Consider the following 8,686-nt stretch of genomic DNA (forward strand, 5'->3'; position numbering starts at 1 on the left):
TTGGCTTTTTACCCTTGACTTACACCTCCCCTGCGCAAACCTTCGACTTAATATGTTTCCAAGTACACCTTGTGCATTCGGTTGCTCACACTCTTACCCTGGTTAAAATGCCATTCTGTTCTTTCTTCCTCTTTTCCACCTGTCCAATTTCTACCAATCCTTCAAATCCCAATTTCATATGTCACCACTGCTTCACAAGGTTGCCTACTCACTTTGCACAAAATGGGCTTTCAATGAAAAAGCAGACTTTGGGGTCTAATAAATTTGGTTGGAATACACCATAGACTAGATAGCTGCAGGACCTTGGACAATTTAGTTAACCTCAATTTGGTAACTTCATTTACTCCAACTTCAAAGTAGAGATTATAATATTAATTACATATGGTTATTGTGAGAATTAAATGCATTATATACATAATCTTGGTGTCTGAGAAATAATAATGGTTTTCTTTCTTCCCCCCTGAGCTCCTGTAGTCTGGACCATTCATTTGGCACACATTATTGCTGTGTTGCAATAATTTTTCTCTTTCTGTATTTGCCATCTCATCCACTGGTTTTTAAGTTTCACTTTCTATGATGATGGTCCCATATAGTACTGTATATTATCATGATGCAGAGCACAGTGACCCACACATGGTAGACATGATTTGATTAATTTTTTTAAAAATACTTTTCTGACCAATGAGTAAAAGAGAAAAGTATATTCTCCATTGTCTTTTCATACATTGTCCTTTGGTCCTTTGACAACATCAGGAGCCAGTCTTAGAATTAGTTTTAGATTTTTATTTTGATTGGCCTTAAAAAAACAAACAAACAAACAAAAACACAAAGGAAGTGATACTTGGTGGGGACCCAGAGCTCCTAGTAACCTAGAAGAGTGATAACCAATGTGAGACGTGTACATTGCAGGTAAGAGAATGCATTGGGATTCAAAAGACTTAAATGGTGTCTTTCAGCTTGAATCAGGTGTGGTTCCACATTCTCCACTGTGTTTTACCAGCAGTGACATGGTGATTTGATTGCAAGTCCTAGATAAGGCATTTAGAATATCTACCATACTGCTTGAACATAGTTCCAATGTGGGATACACTGTTGTATCTCTAGGGATAAGAAGTGATAGTCCTTGGAATGCTATTTTGTATTGCTGGGCCTTAGAAAATGTGAGGTTTTCAAAGCCATGACCTTTCCCATGATCTGATGGGAGCACCTCCTATCAGGAGTTCAGGCAGTCCTGAGAATATAGAAATCACAGAATATAGAAAATCATCTCGGGCAGTTCTTTGTAACAACTTCAGGGATGACAACAGTTAATAAGTATGTTTTGGGGAAGTATATAAGGAGCCTTAAAGTTGGGCTCCTTAGTGGTTCAAACTTATATAGATAGTAGAGACATAAACTATAATTTCATCCAAGGCAGCCAAAGTGCGAACATATGTTTTCTTTACAGACAGGTGAGGACAAACAAACCACATACACACATATGCATGCGCACTAATACAGCAGCATCAAAAACGAAATATACAACTCTATATGTGTGAGTGTCAAACTGCACAACCGGCCAAAGGATCTATTCTAAGTTTTCTGGGTGATCAGTACAGTCCTAAAGGTGTTCTATGTTGGGTATATGTTATAAATTAAAAACAAAACAAAACACAAAAATGGAATGGTTTTTAGAGTAATGCAGTTTTAAAAACAATATTTATATAAACTATGTTTTTTGTCATATCCACTTCCTTAGTCTCTTCTAATATCTAAGTAGTTACTTTTTACATTTTAAAAAGTGGGGGCCTGGAGACACACCACCAGCGCCTCAGGACCCACCAGGGGACATGAGCTGTGGAGAAGAGGACTGGACCCCCTCCAACAACCTGGCAAACTGCTCCAGTGCCTTGGGGCCCACCTGGGGACCCAAGGCATGGAGAAGGGGACTGGAACCCCCTCCAACACCCAGGCATACCTTGCCAGCACCTCAGGGCCCACCTGAGGACCTGAGGCTTGGAGCCCAGGACTGGATCCCCCTTCCACAACCAGGCACACTGCACCAATGCCTTGGGGCCTGCCTGGGGACCCAAGGTATGGAGCCAGGGACCAGACACTCCCCTCAACCAGGCACACCACTAAGCACCAAGGAGCATGCCAAAAGGATCACCACCAAGTGGGTGGCCCACCACAGCCACCACAATAATCATGGCTGCCTCAAAAGCAGCTAGATGCCACAACCACTATGCAGATTGTTCACCAGCCACTGGAGTGCATTAACACAAGTAGAGTCACCAGCAGAGATAAAGAAAAGGGATGTCTCTCTTCACGAAGCCCATTTCAGAGTGACAGAAGAAGCATCTGCTCTACGATAATATTGGGGGACCTGGTCACACCTCTCAGCATTGGATCAGATTATCTAGGCAACAAATCAACAGAGTAACCATTATTCTTTCAGAAGGAGAGAAGAAATCTAGGGTAATTAGAGGGGGGAGAGGAGGGAGAAGGGGATGGGGAGAGATCGGACAAGGGGCATAAAGAATAATTATGATTTGCAAAAATTGTATATACTAGTAACATGGATTTGATCAACATATCTCAATGTTGAACACCCAAAATATGTACAACCAATTTTGATTCAATAAAAATTCAAACACACAAAAACGTGGAGGCCTGGCCCAGGGGTGGGGACTGACAGGCAGCACTCTTGGGCTTTCTCATGGTGGCAGTGGTGGCCACAGGTCTCACTTCTGGCTTCTGGCTTCTGTCTCCCTGGGCTCCAGAGGCGAGATTTGCCTCAAGGAGGAGGTTGTGGCACAGCTTCTGGCCGCCCGAGTGACGTTCCTCCCCTGGCCGTTGGGTCCCCGAGGGGAGCGCCTCGCGGACTGTCGTGGACCTGCCACGCGAGGCCAATGGCTACTGAGACCACGGGGGAGCTGGGCTGGGCAGCGCCTGCAGGAGGTGCTGGGTGAGCGCAACAGGTGCTACAACTACTGTGGCTGCGCTCAGCACCGGTGTCCTGGCCTTGACAAGCAACCTGAGGTGCCGTCATAGGAGTAGCATGCAAGTGAGACTGATGTCTCATTTCATCCTATCAGGGACACACAGGCACTTCACATACAGATGGTCAGCTATGAAGTCGAGAACCTAGAAACTATGGCCAAACAAAATGGTCAGAGAACTTTCAAGGGAAGCTGAGGAGGGAAGAAAGCTGCCTTGTATGCCAGAAAGCCACATGGGCCAGCATCCAGCTACCATCCATTTTCGTCATCTGTTATGTCCAGACCCCCTCTGTGAGGTGCATAATAGAGCAACTGCTGAGGTCAAGACTACCCTCCTGGGAGTCCCTGGAAGATGCTGCTCCATCTGTGGCTCTTTTGGCTTCCACAGATCTTGTGACTGAGTCATCATTCACTGTGACATCTGTCCTCTCAGCAACCCCTCCAGGAAACCCCAAAGCCCCCAACCTGAGCCTTCTCCACCTCCTCCATCTGTTCTCTCACCTGACCTGATTACCCCCTTCACCCACTCAGTTTCACCTTCTCCTCTGGGTGACTCTCTACTCCCAGAGCCTTTTCTCCCTTGGATTCCAGATTCCCTGAGGACCATCTCCCACCCACCTGCTTGCCTTTCTCTCCATTCCTCCACATCACACTCAGTGAGGAAAGCCTCTTCTTCAACCAGAGGTCACTTTGCTATGGACACCATCTTTTCGTTTGACCTCACCATTTTGCAAAATATCAATCCCTTACCCAATTTTACCCAGGCAGTGAATCCCAGTGATTCAGGTGTTGTCATTGTGCACCACCAGCCCTGTCTGCTTCACTACCACCAGACTACACTTTAACTGTGACTGAATCAAAATCGATATCCATCCTATTGAGCTTTTTGGGGAGATATCATCTCTAGATAGTCCTGGTGGGTTGTCCACTTATGTCCCAAACATCAGAGGCATTGTTTTAGTCAATTTTTGTTGCTTATAACAGAAATACCTGGAACTGGGTAATTTGAAAGAAAACAAAATTTATTGCTTACAGTTTTGGAGACTGGGAAGTCCAAAGTCCAGGGAACACATCTGGTGAGTGTCATCTTTGGTGATGGGGCGGGGTATCACATTGCAGATGGCGGAGCTAGAGAGGCTGACTCCTCACCCCTCCTTGAAAAGCCCTCAGAACCATGCCTATGACCACTATTATTAATCTTATCAGGGCATGGTACTCACAATCCAATCACCTCTTCATGGCCTCAGCTTTTAATCACCATAATAGAATTTCCCACCCTCTTAACACTGTCACAGTGGGGGTTATGTTTTGGGTGGACATTCAACCCACAGCAGCGTTGACTGTTCAAACCTGGTAATATCAGAAGTCTTCATATGGCAGGTTCATGCCAAGAACTTGTTCCCTCCAACTTGGCACAGTGTGATTTCAAGCAAGAGCTTCTTGCTGTCCATTCTTCTGAGGCCTCTTTTAAAGGGAAACGCTACAGCCAACCTTGTGGAGCCTGGTAAAGTCTCCTTTCTCATCCCTGATGTTCTGGAATTCCTGGAGAGACAAATCAAAAAGAGGGGCTCCTATAACACCAAGGTCAAGGGTTTAGTTCCCCATACCAGCCAGCTGCCAAAAAACAAAACAAACAAACAAAAAAAACCGAACAATCTTTTCCAGAACAAGTTAGGTCAGACTGCTAATTAAATTTTTTCAGGGAAAATGTTAGAGTCAATTACTGATAAGTGTGACTTCGTGGTCTCCCTTTCTTTTACGATCTGCATAGATAAACCAGCGGGGCTACACATGCATCAGCAGCCCCCATATCCTAAGATCTTTCAGGAACATTTAGAGCAAAAATGTATCCAGCTCTCCTGGGTCTTCCATCTTTGCAGGGCAAGTCTGTGCACACTATTGTATTTGTCTCAGGTGGCTCTTTCTCAGCCTCTGTCTTCAATAGAATCTCAAATACCTCCATAGCCCACCAATCACTATACATCCCCATCTGCAATCTCTGTCCTTGCCTGAGACCCAACCTTAACCCTACCTCAGACTCTTACCCAATCTCTACATCTCACTCAGGGCCAGTCCCAAACCTACCTTCAATCCCTACTCCCAATACTACCATACAGTCCTTGTCACAGATTATGATCTGTGGAGTATGTTTTCATAGACCCCAGAATGAGACTCAGTATCTTATCCCACATGAAATTCACAATCTGGAATGGAATGTGTTGCAGAAAGAACATGAAAATTTATTGCACACCTTCTGTGGTGCAGAAATCTCAGGAAGGCTTTTGTCCTCCAGCTCCCAATCTCTCATTGGTGAGCCAGTCCTCCAAGGCCTATGTTCTAATCTCAATCTTCCCTGGAGACTTTCCTCTCATCAGTGAGCTTCAGAAGAAACTAGAGCTCCACCTTAGAAAGAGGCTCATCCAGTAGGGCTTGCCCCATAGGATCCATGAGTTTCTGTCACTGATGAATCCTCAGAGAGAAATTCCTGAAACATATGAGTCCAAGAGGACTTATGGACTCTCATGGATCTCTTTGTTTAGGCGTGAGAGCAATAAAGATGTAAAGTATTTTGAATTGAGCCAACCAGAAGCTTCCATGACAGGAGCTCAAATGTGATTTTGCGAGGGAAAGGTATGGGGAGAGATCAGGGGCAGAGCCCTGAGAATGACCCAAAAGACCTTCTGTAGAATGACTCAGAGAATTTTTCAGATGAGAGTCTGGTGTCTAAATCTGAGAAAGACCTAGAAGGTCACATGGTGAGTCTCAGGAAATAATTCAAGGGCCTCAGGGGTGAGCCCAGGTCAGAAACAACTCAAAAATGCCATGAAAGTACATGTGAGCAAGAAATCTGAGGAAATGAATGAGGTGTGGATTCCTGGAACTATGCATAGTTCATGGCATTTTATCAAGCAGACCCTGCCTTTTCCTGAGAAATCTGACAGCTGAATAAAACAATAATTTGGCACCAAGTGGTGGATGGGGACCACTACCTGAATACCTTCCAGGATATTTCCTTCCTTAGTTCCAGCAAACAAAAGACATTGGAAGACCATATTAAAAGTTTTCATTCATGTGAGGATAATGTGGGGCCTTCCCCACAAGATCCTAGAATCCATACAAATCTTTAACCTGAGAGAGGACTCATCCCAGTTTCTTTCCCATCCCAACACTCTCTCCTCAGCCAACCTTATTTCTGGGGTGGATTCCAAAGCTAGGGTCTTCAAGCCTCTTAGAGGAAGCTCTAAAATTTTCAATGGAGATAAGGTAGGAACAACAAAGTCCCTGTCCTGGACCACTCTCTGCCACCTCACCTGTGGGCAAGGAAGGACAGGGAGCCCTGGGACAATTACTCCCCATATCATACAGGAGCCTGTTGAGGACATTCAGAAAACTAAGAATGGCAGATGACCTTTCCTTCCCACCCACCAATAGCATTATAGACGAGTGAGTCCAAAGCAGACTGTGCCAGACAATGGATGCAGCCCAAAGCTGCCCACAAGGCAAGCTGGAGCTGGACATGAGCCAAGGGATGAGAGAATAAGTTCAATCGATAGAGTAGAAAGGCCTCAGGGCAAAAAGAGGAAGAATTATGTCCAAGATGTCCAGGGAGGTAGGGCAGAAGAGTGCTGTGCTCTTCCATCACCATCTAGGGATACCTTGACATCCATCCAGTTGGATAACTTGCCAGTGATAAATGTAAATACAGGTAGAAACTACCCTGACCATGAAATGCCCCCCATTAAGGATATCAGTTCCCAAAGATCCTAAAACAATAGAAATTAAAAATCAGATGGTGAATGAATTAAAGCTTAAGTTGAAGACTGGACAGCATAGCCAAGCTCATGGCCATTCCACTGACATGTCCTTTGCCTCAGATAATTTGACTTCTAAGGCCCTACTGACTCAAGCCCAGGGCATCTTAAGTGGGGAAATGGCATCATCTCAAGTGCTGTGTGCCCAGTTGGAGGACAGCATGGAGCAATAGGAGCCCTGGATCTTTAAGATTTGGGGAAGTGCCAAGATAAGAATTTACTACCACCTGCTAAAAGAGTAAGCCCTCTGGGATCCAAAGCAGGAGAGCTTGGTGGAGGGGATGCCGGGCTGGGGACAGCCCAACCCAGAAGGGACAGCCATCCTGCCCAAGACAGGGCAGCAGAGGAGATGCGTGGGGGCAAATCTTCCCAACCCTGTCACTGAATGGACAGCCTCCTCGTGTAGGCTTTTTCAGAAAAGAGATGAGGCATTTTCACAGTGGTTTTCTCCAAGCATAAAATGCAAAGGGCACAGAAGTTCCCTGGAAAGGGGCAGCTCCCTGCCTTCATCTGTGCAGACCAGAGGCCTAGTAAAAAGTAGAGGTGCTTTTACTGGGACTATTGAACCTCAGAAAATGATGACAGTCATTGGGAAGTTTCCAGAAGAGAAACTGGTGGGTAGGCATGGGATAGATATCACCTGTTCCCAAAAAAATCTTTCCTCCCTTGTGAAGTTTGGGAAACCTCAGCATAAGGCAGAACTTCAGGCCCAGGCAGAGTCTGTCCAGGGGCATCCCTGCAAGTGACAAACACCAAGTCCTGCAGTCAAGATGCTGCCTTTGCTGGCCAGAGTTATCCTACAAGGATTAGATGGATCAGAGACAGGGACAGACAGTCCCAGAATGTTGTGGAATTTAAGGACCAGCTATCATGTCAGAGGAATACATCATCTGTACCTCACAGGGAGCCTGTGCCCCATCCAAGCTCCACCTGCAGGTGTCAAGTTGGTCAAGTGCCTTCTGCGGCTGCCCCTGCCACTACTGAAAGCACTGTGTTCGCAGATTTGACTCTACTATGTAAACAGAAAATGATTCTTCAGCATTTCAGAAAGAAAAAATTCCCTCCCTAAATAATTCATTCTTTGTTGAGAATATTAATTCTCCCCAATAAGTGTTCCGATAAGAAAAAAAAATTAAAAAAGGTTTTATATACCTGCCTCTTCTTAAAATTTAAGACTAAGATAAAGGTTATAGTGTTATTGTGAAATTTATATTTTTAGAGTACTTTTTAGGCTTCAATGTTGCAGTAAAGTCCATGAGAAAAATGTTTTTAAGGCTAGTGAGAGAAAACATCTTATGTCTTTATGATATTTTGCCAGAGACAGTTATATATACTGTGTTTTCAACTACCGGGCATGCAGTTAATTGGCACTCTTGATTAATTTGCATTAAAAATAAAAATAATATCTATAATTTTTTTTTGATTTAAACTACAGAAGAGACAAAAATGAAAAGCAAAAATTTCTCTTAACACATAAATCCCATCTCCCTCTGGAAATCACTTTTATTTCTTTTCTTCTTTCTTCCCTCTTCCCCTCCCTTTGGCCCTCACACCATCTCTTTTTCTTTCTCCCTCTCTTTTTGTTGTTTTCTTAGTTTATAGTGTAAGATGGTAAAATTATTCTTTTATTTTCTATGTTATCAATCTTAGACTACTCAAACGATAGCCTATGAAAGATGTGTTCATTTTATACCACCACCGCCTTCTGCATCCTCCAACTCTGCATTCTGATTTTTGTCAGCTTAATAACATATGCATTCTACTCTGTAGTTATAATCAAGCTGCTTTTTTTCAAACCCATAAGATGATTTTATACATTTTAACCCAATAAAATAGTATTATGTTATGTAAGTATTATTTAAAGCAGAACCGGGTGTTTTGGTTGGACTTTGG

The 8,686-nt window shown here is 44.0% G+C and overlaps 1 pseudogene; it reads left to right on the forward strand.

Moving 5' to 3' along the window:
- Positions 1-3,148: 3,148 nt before the first annotated feature.
- Positions 3,149-7,862, forward strand: LOC134362520 (spermatogenesis-associated protein 31D1-like; annotated as a pseudogene).
- Positions 7,863-8,686: the final 824 nt, after the last annotated feature.

The sequence above is a fragment of the Cynocephalus volans genome, chromosome 14 (genome assembly GCF_027409185.1).
Source record: "Cynocephalus volans isolate mCynVol1 chromosome 14, mCynVol1.pri, whole genome shotgun sequence".
In the NCBI taxonomy this organism is placed as follows: Eukaryota; Metazoa; Chordata; class Mammalia; order Dermoptera; family Cynocephalidae; genus Cynocephalus; species Cynocephalus volans.